Below are 14,640 nucleotides of genomic sequence, written 5' to 3'. Positions count from 1 at the left end.
GAAAAGGGAACCATCACACAGTGTTGGTGGGAATGTAAATAGTTTACAGCCACTGTGGGAAAAAGTATGGCGATGTCTCAAAAAACTAAAAATAGAACTACCATATGATCCAGCAATTCTACTCCTGGGTATATATTGGAAAAAACAAAAACCCTGATTTGAAAAGATACATGCACCCCAAAGCAGCATTATTTACAATTGCCAAGATGTGTCCATCACCAGATGAATGGATAAAGATATGATGTAAATAATCAATGGCATACTACTCAGCCATAAAAAGGAAGGAAAGGTTGCCATTTGCAACAACATGCATGAACTTGGAGAATATTATGCTAAATGAAATAAGTCTGAAAGAAAAAGACAAATCCTGTATTAAATCACTTATATGTGGGATTTAAAAATTAAACAAACTAGTGGATCTAATGAAAAATAGCAGACTCACAAATACAGAGAGCAAACTAGTGATTACCAGTGGGGAGAGGGAAGCGGGGTGGTGAGTGGGCCAGAAGATTAAGAGGTATGAACCATTACGTATAAAATAAACACTCAAGCTTCCCTGGTGGTTCAGTGATAAAGAATTCACCTGCCGATGCAGGAGACGTGGGTTCGATCTGTGGTCTGGGAAGATCCTACATGCCAGAGAGCAGCTAAGCCTGTGCACCACAACCACTGAGCCTGTGCTCTAGCGCCCAGGAGCCTCAGCTACTGAGCCCACGCGCCGCGACTACTGAAGCCAGCTTGGCCTAGACCCTGTGCTCTGCAACAAGAGAAACCACAAGAGAAACAACTGGAAGCTCACGCACCAAACAGAAAGTAGCCTCCACAGCAATGAAAACCCAGCACTGCCAAAATTAATAAATAAGGAAAATCTTTAAAATTACTCTACAAGTAGACATTGTTCAACACAGGGAATATAGCCAGTATTCCATAATGAATGGAATAAACTATAAATGGAATAATTTGTTACTGTTGTTTTTCAGTCCCTAAATCATGTGTGATTCTTTTCAACCCCATGGACTGAAACATACCAGGCTCTTCTGTCCTTCACTCTCTCTCAGAGTTTGCTCAGATCATGTTCATTCAGTCAGTGATGCCAGCCAACCATCTCATCCTCTGTTATCCCCTTATCCTCCTGCCCTCAATCTTTTCCAGCATCAAGGTCATTCCCAGTATCAAGGTCTTTTCCAGTGAGTCGGCTCTGTGCATCAGGTGGCCAAAGTATTGGAGTTTCACCTTCAGCACCAGTCCTTCCAATGAATATTCAGGGTTGATTTCCTTAAGGATTGACTGGTTTGATCTCCTTGCAGTCCAAGGGACTCTCAAGAGTCTTCTTCAGCACCACAATTCAAATGCATCAGTTCTTCAGTGCTCAGTCTTCTTTACAGTCCAAATCTCACATCAGAATATGACTACTGGAAAGACCATAGCTTTGACTAGATGGACCTTTGTTGGCAAGGTGATGTCTCTGCTTTTTAATACATTCTCTAGGTTTATCATGGGCTTCATTGGTAGCTCAGCTAATAAAAAATCCGCCTGCAATGCAGGAGACTTTGGTTCAATTCCTGGGTCAGGAAGATCCACTGGAGAAGGGATAGGCTACCCACTCCAGTATTCTTGGGCTTCCCTGGTGCTCTGATGGTAAAAAATCCACCTGCAATGCAGGAGACCTGGGTTCGATCCCTGGGTTGGGAAGAGCCCCTGGAGAAGGGAATGGCTACCCAGTTCTCCAGTATTCTGGCCTGAAGAATTCCATGGACTGTACAGTCCATGGGGTTGCAAACAGTCAGATATAACTGAGAGACTTTCACTTTCTTCACTTTCTAGGTTTATCATAGCTTTCCTTCCAAGGAGCAAATGTCTTTTAATTTCATGGTTACAGTCACTGTCTACAGTGATTTCGGAGCCCAAGAACATAAAATCTGTCACTGCTTCCACTTTTTCCCCCTCTATTTGCCATGAAGTGATGGAAGGAGATTGTGAATCACTATGTAGTATTATGTAATATTATACTTATGTAATACGTAAGTAATATGTAAATTATGTAATATTGTACACCAACTATTTGTTCTTATTGCTTAGTTACTAAGTCATGTCCAACTCTTTTCAACCCCGTGGAGAATACCTTGCCAGAAGCCTCTGTCCAGGGGATTTCCCAGATAATAATATCAATTATACCTCAATCCAAGAAAATGTAAAATACAAATAAATAAATAAACAAATAAGTACATCTATAACATCCTGAAATGTAAATGTTCTCAGATCCTTTGCTTCAGGTTTTTAAGAAGAATTTGAAATAAATGTTTCTATGTTAAGGTAGAATGCTAAGACTAAGATGAAGAGACATCCCACTGTTTCAAGAGCTCAACCCCACTGAGCTCTTGAAACAGAGACAGAACAGGCCCAATCTTGCAGCATCCAGCAAGCAGATTATCTCCCATTTGGAAATAGGCAAGAACTAAAGATATACAACATACTTTCCATTAGATCCCTATTTTATTTCCTTTGTGGCCACATGTGTCTGTCGAATCTTGACCACAGAATCAGAATGTTGAAAAACTTTGAGGATTCATCGAATCCACACCCAGACTTATAGGAAGACCTCCCACTAAACCTCCAGACACATGGGGACTTTATCCTATTTTTAAAGACCTCCACGAAGTCTTTACAAAAAGTATTCAAACACGAGCTCTCCTGCCAGCAGGAGACTCAGCTGGTTGAATCTGCATTGGCCCCACCCCCATTAATCAATCCCACCCCAGCAAAGAGGAACAGGCCCCTTGTCTCTGCTCTAAACATCCCAACATTTGCCTGCACTCCTGTGCCTGGCTTGCCCAATCCACCCCCAAGTCAGCAAGTTCAGTTCAGTTCAATCGCTCAGTCATGTCCAACTCTTTGCGACCCCATGGACTGCAGCATGCCAGGCTTCCCCGTCCATCGCCAACTCCTGTGGTCCACTGGAGAAGGGAATGGCAAACCACTTCAGTATTCTTGCCTTGAGAACCCCATGAACAGTATGAAAAGGCAAATCAGCAAAGCCCTGTTCTAAGCTGGGGTCAAGACACAGGTGTGGGTCATTTCCCTGCGCCTCCGGTCAGCCCCCACGTGACCATCAGCAGTACCTCTGCTTCAGACAGGCCACCATGAGGGAAGGCAAATTTCTGAACACTGGGGAGCTTTGGATGTTTTTTGTTTGTTTGTTTAGCAGTACCATGCATGTGGGATCTTAGTTCTACAACCGGGAATGGAGCCCACACCTCCTGCATTTGAAACACTCTTAACCACTGGACCACTGGGGAAGTCCCTGGAAGGTCTTATTCTTCACAAAGAAAAAAAGCCTCACAGATCACCTATTAGGGAGGCTGCATGTGGCACCTGATATGAAGTATTGGCCTTTTTTTTTTTTTTAATAACAATGGATTGATCATTATTTAGCTTCCCCAAATCAAATTTCCAACCAAGCCTCAAGGTTTGCAAGGCCAGCTTCTAACAGAATTCCCACTCTGCCAGCTTGAAGCAGCAGGGAAGTAAACTTGTGTCCCTCATTAATATGAAAGAACTGAGGTGCTAGAAACAGCCCCAGGACTAAAGAAACAGGTACTAATGATGCTGGTTGCTGGGAAATGTTTATGGCCAGAAAACCGAATGAGACACACACCTTCAGCTGGTGGGATCACCCGCCTTCCTCTGTCACTCACCGTTACCATTCCACCTCAGAGGGGTTCCTGGAACAGCCTCGCCTCCACTTTCCCTGGAACAGCCTCGCCTCCACTTTCCCTGGCAGTGACTCAGCATTCCCTCACATGTGCGCGCTCAGTGCTTCAGTCATGTCCTGCTCTTTGCAACTCCATGGACCATAGCCCACCAGACCTCTCCGTCCATGGGACTTTCCAGGCAAAAATACTGGAGTGGGTTGCCATTTCCTTCTTCAGGGGATCTTCCCAACCCAGGGCTCAAATCTGCATCTCCTGCGTCTCCTGCATTGCAGGTAGATTCTTTACAGCTGAGCCACCAGGGAAGCACATTCCCTCATTGTTATTGTTCAGTCGCCCAGTCATGTCCAACTCTTTGCAGCCCCATGGACTGCAACACACCAGGCCTCCCTGTCCCTCAGCATCTCCCAAGTTTCCAGGTGGTGCTAGTGGGGAAAAAAAAAACCCACCCGTCAATGCAGGAGACAGAAGAGACATGGGTTCAATTCCTGGGTCAGGAAAATTCCCTGGAGAAGGGCATGGCAACCCACCCCAATATTCTTGCCTGGAGAATCCCATGGACAGAGGAGCCTGGCAGGCTACATCCATAGGGTCACAAAGAGTCAGATATGACTGAAAAAACTTAGCATGCATGCAAGGAATTAGTAACATTCCCTCATAGTGATTATCAAATAGCCAACAGGGAAATTGGAGAATTATCAAAAAGTAAACAAAGCAGCTTGGATCATGTAAAGAGTGGAGTAATTACTGCACCCCTAACCTTCAGCAGTCCATCCTGGAGATTGGTGAAGAGCCATCACCCCCTGGGGGAAGTGGAGCCCTCTTTCACTATCAGCCTCTGTTTCAGCCTCTCTGAAGCAGAGAGGCCTCAAGCTATGTGAAGAGAAGGAGCCCGAGGTTACTGATGTGACTATCCCCTCCAGTCTTCAATGACACAACCCTGGAAGAAACCCAAGACCTAGCTGGAACTGGAGAAGCCTTCAGGAGCAATCTCCAGTCAGATGGCTCAGACTTTCAAAAGCCCAGACTCCTCAAACCAAAACTGTATCCCAGAGAGTTAGATTAAACCATCTACACCCTTGCAGGTGAAACCACTTGCTTCTCTTTAACTTTCCACTCATTTTAAGTTTCCTCTGAAGGCCTCCCTTAAGCTACAATCAGATTGAGATATTTAGTGTAACAACTATGAAATGCCCCCCCTTCATTTATCATAATCATCTTTCAACTTGTATCCCTGTTCACTGAAAACTCACATCCAAGTTACTATGACCCCTAACAACTCAGATGACCTTGAACTGATGTGCGAATTTGGATCCTGTTAAATCAGTGTTCCCAAAGCTGGGGTCTTCCTTTCTTTCACATGGTAACTTGCCCAGACTAAAAGAGGACATTTTTACATGGCCAACAGATAGCTTACACAAACTAGCTTCATGTGACTTTTAAATAAAGCACATAAATTACACCATCATAAAGCTTTCTCTTTGGGGGTTTGTAACTAGACTGTCATAAATAGCAGACTTGATCATCTTTGGTCCATAATCCAGATGTCAGGGTCTTCCAGTGCGATCCACATGATTCTTAGGAAGGGGAGCAGCGCCCCCTGCTGGTATGCCTTGCAGGATGAGTTTTTACAAGTGGGAAATCTTGGTACAAAGTCGTTTGATGCTGAAATCCCTTGTAGTTAAGAGGGGAAATGAGGGTTTGAATACAACGTTCTTCATTTCCTCAGCAACACACACTGCAGCAAAGAGAGGCTCACATTTCTCTCATTATTATTTCTAGCATTTAATATAGCCAGTCACATTAGAACTGAGGACACCTCCACGGCATTGTTCCCCATTACTTATGGGGTGTGACAAAACTATGAGGCTCAACTCTTTCGACTCTGTGTAATACTCCCACCCCTGGACAAGAGGCCAGCATCACTGGCAATCTTTGAGGTGGTCCCTGGAGAGCCACAGCAGGACAAGGACAGCCCCCTTGAGATGGCAGGCTCTGACTCTGTCCTACTCAGCTTGTGCTCCAGACACGGACGAAGAACTTGAGTCTGCAGGAAGAAATCCCTAAGCATCAGACCCCGTACAGATTATAAAACCTGACCTGAACGTAGCTAAAATCCCTGACCATTTACTACCAAAAGAATGTCTATGGATCTAGAAAACCAGGAGACCCTTTGGGTGGCTGGGGTGTATAGCCTGGTAAAAGCACAGTCACTCACTATTCAACAAAAATATCATTGTGTTCAGCAAACATTTAGTGAGTACTGACAATGCCCTGGCACTGCACAGACATCAATAATATAAGGGTGAACAAAAATAAATCAATTAAACCTGCTTGTTGTCCAGAATGAACATATTACAAGCCACAGCAAAGAACACAGGGGAAAGGCACATGGCGTCACAGGGCATATAAAGTCTGGGAGGGTGGACACAGTGTCGCCGAGGAAGTGACATTAGAACTGAGACCAGGAGAAAGAAGGGGAGTTACTGGAGGTTGAGAGGGAGCATTCCAGGCAGAGCAATGAGCCTATGAAAAGCAACTAACTGCCAGGCAGAGAGGGTCAAGTCATTGGATGTGAAACTGCCATGGGTGTCCATGCCTTTATGACAGCGTTTCTATAAAAACTAACTCCAAAAAATATTGTAAAAGCCAATAAATCTTTCCCAGCAATTCACCAAATTCCTGCAGCAAATTGAGTCATCAGATTTTGTCTCCGGAAATGAGAGAATAGTGGCCAAGCCTTCTACAAAATGGGCAGTCCTCCGGTCCTAAAGTCTACTGGCTGAAAGTTCTGGATCCCACTGTTGTTGTCTCTGTACAAATAACAGACTCCGGATCTCTCAACTTCCCAGACCCAGGCATTCTTCCTATACTTCATGGTGACTCCACACTACAAAGTCCCAGAATTTCATCCTAATCTTTGACAATGCCTTGGAAAGATATTTTATTGCAGCTATTTTAACAAGCACTCATTTAGAACTTAATATGTGCCCGGTAGTGGTAAAGAACCTGCCTGCCAATGCAGGAGACATAAAAGTTATGGGTTTGATTCCTGGGTCAGTAAGATCTCCTGGAGGAGGGCAAGGCAACCCACTCCAGCATTCTTGCCTGGAGAATCCCATGGACAGAGGAGCCTGGTGGGCTACAGTCCGTAGGGTCACAAACAGTCGGACACAACTGAAGTGACTGAGCGCATGTGTGCCCAGTGCTAAGTGCTTCACAAATAGTAACTCATTTAATCCTCATGACAATCCTATGAGGTAGTTACTAACATTATTCACACATTACTAATGGAGAAATTGAGGCACCCAGAAGACGAGAAACTTTTCTAAAGTCAGTCAGTAGGTGGCAGAGACATAATTTGGCTTCTAGAAACCAAGCTCAAAACTATCACTCCAGGCAGCCTCCTCTTGTTAACAGTAAATCTTAAGAATCATTCAAGCAACAGCCTTTTTTTTTACCTAGTTGTAAAGTCCATGTCTCAGAAGGATAGACTCTATCATTCTACTTCCTAAGTCTATCTCAAGTCTTTGTCTCCCTCCTGTTGGCTTTTGCACCAGCCCCGTTCCATTCTCCCTGGTGATCATCACAGCATTCTAGGTGCTCTCTGGGCTCCAGGTCTTCTTCCCTTCTCATTCACTCCCCACACCATTCATAGCGCTCTAGAAACAAATGTTTGTTCTGGGTATAACCTTCACCAGCCCACCACTGCCTACAGGGAAGTTAACCCTACATCGGGTCCTCCACGAGTTGGTCCCAGCCTACTTCTGCTATCTCATTTCCCAAATCTCCACCCTATCACACTTGCTCCTCCAGTATCACTGGCCCACCGCCTTCCTCCAGGAGCTAACACTTCCGTGCTGTCCACGTGCTGGTCCTCCTCCTGGGAAGTCTTCCCATTCTCCTCTTTGAGGCTCAGGTAATAACTCCCTTGCCAGGCCTCCTGACACCCTGCATGCTCCCTCCCCACCCCGCACAGGATCTTCCTTTTCTTTGTGATACCTCTAAACCTTGTGCATAAGTTGCTGGTGCCAGGCTGGGAACTGGAGTGAGGAAAGTGGGGCATCTGATGAAGGGGCACATTTCAGGACATGTCAAAACACCCAGTAATTGAGATGAATAATGTTTTTATTGTGGGAGAATATACCTAACATAAAATTTACTGTTTAAATCATTTAAAGTGTAGAATTCAGTGGCATTAAGTCTATCTACAATGTTATGCATCCATCACCACTTTCCATTTCCAGAATTATTCATCTTCCCAACAGAACCTCTGCACCCATTAAACTCCCTTCTCCTTTCACTCTAGCCTCTGGTAAAAACTATTCTACTTTCTGTCTCTAGGAATTTGCCTAGTCTGCGTACTGCATATGAGTATTTTTCAACTAGCCTAACAAAATGAAGATAAATAATACTTAAATGCAATGGTTTTGGGGTGGTAGGCGTTGGGCTTTGGGCGGGGAGAGGTTTGGCCGCACGCCAAAGGGCATGCAGAATCTTAGTTTCCTGACCAGGGATTGAACTCGAGTTCCATGCAGTACAAGTGCTGAATCTTAACCACTGGACCACCAGGGAAGTTCCAATGCAATTCTTTTAATAATCAAAATTAATGCAAACAATTCAAGAGGAATAAAGCATCAAAATTTTAGGTAAAAATAGGATCAGTATCACTGATTTTTCCTCTTGCTTGAGGATCCAATATGGCTCAGAACTGATCCTATCTTTACTGAAATTTTAAATATTTTGTTAATCATAGATTTTTTGTATTAATTTTGATTTTTTTAAATTTTGCATTAAAATTTCATTTGTCTGGATTACTGATTATTTTTTGGCACTCCCTTATATGTTGCACTTAAGGCAAATACCTCACACAGCTTACCCTAGATCCAGTTCTTCTGGTGCCAAAATCCATCCTCACACTACTCCAAATAAGCAAACAATCAAGGGTAAGAAATAATCTGCAAACTCAGCTTCAGGACAAGTCCCCCTGTAGTCATCATTCCTCAGTGAGACCGCTGCCTGCAAGCCCTTCTTACACTCCAGATCCACACCGGGTACATAGCCCTGGACTGCAAATCAGGCCACACTGTGGTATCTGCCTTCCATCTGCCTTTCTAGTCTGTGAGCTCTTTAAGAGCAGAAATGGAGTCTTTCTTTTTCATCTCTGTACCCACAGAGCATCATACAGAATTGGGTTCATAGAAGAAACTTAACAATTACTTGTTGAATGAAAGCCCCTCAGCTCTTTTTCCCATCATTAATAAGTATTTCAAGGTAATGCAATGAGACTTAGATGTTACCTAGCTTATATCCAATAATCCATATACAATTATTATATATTATGCATAATATAAATTTTGAGATTGGTCTCATAATCCAGTGGTCCCCAACCTTTTGGGCACCAAGGACTGGTTTTATGAAAGACAATTTTTCCATGGACTGGGAGTATGTGGTGGATGGTTTTGGGATAATTCTTATAAGGAGCATGCAACCTAGATCTCTTGCATGCATAGTTCACAGTAGGGTTCATGGTCCTATGAGGATCTAATGCCACCACTGATGTGACAAGAAGTAGAGTTCAGGAGTTAATGTGACTGAAGGGGAGCGGTTGTAAACACAGATGAAGCTTCACTAGCTTGGCCCCACTCACCTCCTGCTCTGCGGCGCAGTTCCTAAACAGGCCACGGACCAGTAGCAGTCCGTGGCCCGAAGGTTGGGGGACTCTGGCCATAACCTACATAGATCCATATTGAAGCACTGGTGTTTTAGAAAGTCCTAACTTTGGCATGGATATTTCAGAGCTACTTGGTCCCCATTTTGTTTTTGAACCTCTAAACTAGGGACCGCCTACTCTCATTTCCCCATGCTACCTTTGCCCACTCACATCCCCTTGGGCACCTGTGCCACAGAGGAGGGGAGAGCCTTGAGGATTGTCTGTTTCTCCCAGGCCCTGATTCCACCTCTGTCTCTGCTTGACCAGAGTCCTGTCTGAATGCTACCCTGGTGCTCTTGGCTGTCTCACTCCTGGCTTACCAAACTGGCTGTGCCTTCAGTAGGAATGTCTGCCCCTGTGCAGTTTCCTGGTCTTACTTCCTGTCTTGTGGCCACAGTCCTGACATTGGCTTGAAGTCTTCAACCACAGCCTATGGCCAGAGTCCCTGGGTTTCAGGTCCTGGCATTGTGATTTACAGACTTCTCACATTTGAAATTAGTTTGGACCCCACTGCCTCAACTGAGATTTTACTTCTTATTTGATGCCAAAAGAAAATGTGGTTTCCAAATTCTTAAGTGCCTAGAATTGTTCATCTGGTTTTACATCTAGGGCAAAACCAAACAACCCAACATCCAAAATCTTAGCTCCTGAATTTATCATCCACTTCAGAGTCAAATATCCCCACCCTAATGAAGTTCATTTTGCCAATAACTAGGGTTTTACTTGGATTGATTTCTTTATAGCTGTTGGACCACTTAACTTCATAACAGGAAAATTTCTTCCTCTTCTTCAGGATGCCCTTTCTCTCTTGCCTCCATAAATAGTCTTCTATCAGTTTGCAGAATTAAAACCAACTGACATAAGAGGTGTGATCAACAAGGTATCCAAGAAGAATGAGATGGACAATAATCATCTTGTAACTGCTGTATTACCTTTCACAATATTTTTAAACAAAGTCTGAGCTGAAACCCAAGTGTTCTTTCCAATTTGATGGATGCCAACATTAACTAACAAATACAGACCCAAACTGGAAGAAATAAATGGAAGAGTTCAAGGAAGACGTAACACCGAAATCCACGCTGAGACTATGGGAGAACAGCCAATTCACGACTTTTAGTCAGGAAATAAATGCCCTTAAGCATTCAGAAAAGTATAAAGGGAAGAATATTGTGGCTCCTCATGGCATAATTCAGGCACGTGAAGGTAAATGTATTTCATGGCATCAATCCAGATCTCTTTCTTTATTTAGAGGGTGATTATATTCAATACGCAATGGTAAAGAATCTGCCTGCTAATGCAGGAGACTCAGGAGATGCGGGTTCAATCCCTGGGTCAGGAAGATCCCATGCAGGAGGAAATGGCAACCTGCTCCAGTATACTTGCCTGAAAAATCCCATGGACAGAGGAGCCTGGCGGGCTACAGTCCATGGGGTTGCAAAGAGTTGGACATGACTGAACATGAACACCATTTTATGACCAATAAAGCTAACTTTCATTTGTGCTTTGTGGAATTAGATTTTTAGTATACCCATCTTAGATAGCTTGGCTAAATAAGCAATGATAAAATTACTATGATGATATTATGTTTACATACACATACCATATTAGCTTAGTGGGCTGCCCAGGTAGCTCAGTGGTAAAGAACCTGCCTGCCAACGCAAGAGACATGGGTTCAATTCAATACCTGGGTCAGGAAGATCCCCTGGAGAAGGAAATGGCAACCCACTCTAGTATTCTTGTCTGGGAAACCCCCTGGACTGAGGAGTCTGGTGGGCTACAGTCCATGGGTAGCAAAAGAGCTGGACTCGACTTAGTGGCCAAACAACAACAGCTGTGTTAGTTTTCTAGGGCTGCTTTAACAAAGTGCCACAGAGTGGGTGGCTTTAACAAGACAAAGTTATTGTCGTACGGTTTGGAGGCTACAAGACCAAAAGCAAGATATTGGCAATGTTGGTTCCTTCTGAAGACTGTAAGGCAAGGATCTACTCCAGGTCCTTCTCCTTGGCTTGTAGATGATCTTCTCTCAGTGTCTCTCAATGTCATTTTCCCTCTATGCTTGTCTGTCTCTGTGTCCAAATTTCCCCTTTTCCTAAGGACACCAGTCATTTTGGATTAGGGCCACCCAAGACCTAGTTTAACTTAATTAAGTCTATTATGATACTATTTCCAAATAAGGTCACATTATGAGGCACCATGGTTTGGGATTCCAACATAACTTTTTTAGGGGAGTGGGGCACAATTCAATACATTACCTATACCATGTTCATATTTTTATACCTTATTTCACTTTAGAACAGATTTAAGATATCCATGTGTGCATGCTAAGTTGCTTCAGTCATGTCTGACTCTGTGCAACCCTATGGACCATGGCCCACCAGGCTCCTCTGGAGAATACTGGAGTGGGTTGCCATGCCCTCCTCCAGGGAATCTTCCCGACCCAGGGATTGAACCTGTATCTTTTACATCTCCTGCTTTGGCAGGTGAGTTCTTTACCATTAGCACCACCTGGGAAGCCCAAGACATCCATATGTAAAAGTAAATTTAGAAAATGTATTGACCTACAAGACATATGCCAGTTTTCCCCATACTCATGGGTGTTCCAGAGAGCTGCTTCTCCACAGCACCAGCCTTGTGGAGAACAAAGAACCAGGACTTCCTTAGTTTCTTCTGGGTCATGATTTTCTGATCTTAGCATGAATTTTATGTAATGGAGGGCTGTGGGGAAGTTTTATTTTTTAATATTTATTTTTGTTTATCCATTTATTTGGCTGCTCCAGGTCCTAGTTGCAGCACATGGGATCTTTAGTTGCAGCACATGGAATCTAGTTTCCTGACCAGGGATCGAACCTGGGCCCCCTGCATTGGGAGCTTGGAGTCTTAACCACTGAACCACCAGGGAAGCTCCATGGAAAAGTTTTAACATGGATATGTTATTCTCAAATTCATTAAGTTCTAGGATTTTTTTTTTCTTCTACTTTTGGCTGTGCTGGGTCTTCATTGCAGCACATGGTCTTCTCTAGTTGGGGCACACAGGCTCTAGAGCCCACAGGCTCAGTAATTGCTTTTCTTGGGCTTAGTTGACCCACTGCATTAAATTAAATTAAATGCTTAATTCCCTGACCAGGAATCAAACCTGTGTCCCCTGAGTTGGAAGGCAGATTCTTAACCACTGGATCACCAGGGAAATCTCAAATTCTAGGATTTAAATATTGGGTCTTGTCATCATGGAAAGAGCAATCTACCCTGCCTTTACCACAGCTGATCCTGATTTCTTAATCCCTTCTCATTTCACCCAATCAGAACTGAATACATCATTTTCAAGGCCCAGTACAAAATGAAAATATGGGACCCTTTGTTCAAAACTTAAGAATTTTAAGACAGCAATATCAGAGCTTAAAATTAAATGTGGGACCCTTCTAAGCACACTGGCCCCATGCAACTGCATAGCCTGTGTGCCTGTGAAACCAACCCTGAGCGTGTGTATTTGAAGTGATCACACCAATTACACATTTTGCAATGGTGGAAATATCATTAAATTGTTTATGTTGGTAAAAGTTTTAGTAGAGGGTACAGAGCACAGTACCCTCTACAGAAGTATAGCCACAGACTTCCCTGGTGGCTCAGATGGTAAAGTGTCTGTCTACAATGCGGGAAACCCAGGTTCGATCCCTGGGTGGAGAAGATCTCCTGGAGAAGGAAATGGCAACCCACTCCAGTATCTTGCCTGGAAAATCCCATGGACGGAGGAGCCTGGTAGGTTACAGTCCATGGGATCACAAAGAGTCGGACACAACTGAGCGACTTCACTTCACTTCACTTCACAGGGCACAGTAGACAGACCTCCCCAGTGATCAATGAAATAAGGAGACTGTACCATTAGTCAAGGTTCCATGAACACTGTGGGGTGATGAGGGGAGATAATATCTCAGAGGTTCACCTCAGATCTATCTCTTGTTCATTTCACTGTTGGAGGCAGGTCAGGCAATAGTCCCCTGATGATTTACTCTGAGCATCTCTGGAGCTTCCATCTTCCAACTCTACCATCTTGGAGTTCTTTGCCTCTAGTCACAAGGAGGGGAGAAAGAATAGAGGAAGCCCTTTGCTCATGATCTCATTGACAAGAATTCAAACCCATATTCCCAGCCTAAACTCATGGAACCTGAGAAACACCATTTTCTTATATGCTCCCCAAAAAAGGAAAGAATTGTGAACATCTAGTTTAACTTTGCCACAGAAATGGAAATATGGAAGTAAAATAAATTCATCAACTACATATTAATTAGTGTTGACTAAGTAGATAGGATTGTGCTGCTCTTGGAGAAGACATTAGAGAAAATATTAGCATACCTTCTGTCAAAAAGCCTAATGTTTCATTATGGATATAAGACACACAAACACCAAAAAGATTCATATCAAAGGAAGCTACTATATCAGTGTAGCTTGAAGAGTTAGGCAATCTCCTTGCAGGAAATTACTTAAGAGCAAGGGTAAATGAAGGCCATTCAAATGCAAACAAGCAAAGGCTTTTTAAGTTAATTTTTCATTGAAATATAGTTGATTTACAATCTTGTGTTAATTTCTGCTGTATAGCAAAGTGATTCAGTTATACATACATAAACATTCTTGTATATATATTTTTTCCATTATGGTTTATCACAGGATATTTAATATATTGATATTTTCCTGTGCTATTCAGTAGGACCTTGTTGTTATCCATTCTGTATATACTAGTTTGCATCTGCTAGCACCAAACTCCCACTACATCCCTTTCCCACACCACTTTGGCAACCACAAGTCAGTTCTCTATGTCTGTGAGTCTATTTCTGTTTCATAGAAAGGTTTGCTTGTGTTATATTTTAGATTCCACATATGAAGATATCACATGGTATTTGTCTTCCTCTTTCTGATTTAGTATGGTTCTTCCTCTTTCTTCACTTAGTATGATCATCTCTAGTTCCTTTCATGTTGCTGCAAATGGTATTATTTCATTCTTTTTTAGGAATGAGTAGTATCCCATTGTATATATGTACCATGTATTCTCTATTCAATCATCTGTTGATGGACATCTTTTTTGTGAATTAAAACATTTTCATTTATTTTTTTATTCAAAGCTAACTATAGCAAGAGAGTTAGCCACCATCACTTGCATTTGGCAAGGACTCAAAAGTAGGCAGAGGAGCAGGAAAGTTTCACTGTGGAAAAAAAGGGAGGCTTCAT

Source organism: Bos javanicus, chromosome 9 (genome assembly GCF_032452875.1).
Source record: "Bos javanicus breed banteng chromosome 9, ARS-OSU_banteng_1.0, whole genome shotgun sequence".
Taxonomy (NCBI): Eukaryota; Metazoa; Chordata; class Mammalia; order Artiodactyla; family Bovidae; genus Bos; species Bos javanicus.
Note: the sequence above shows the minus strand (reverse complement) of the source record.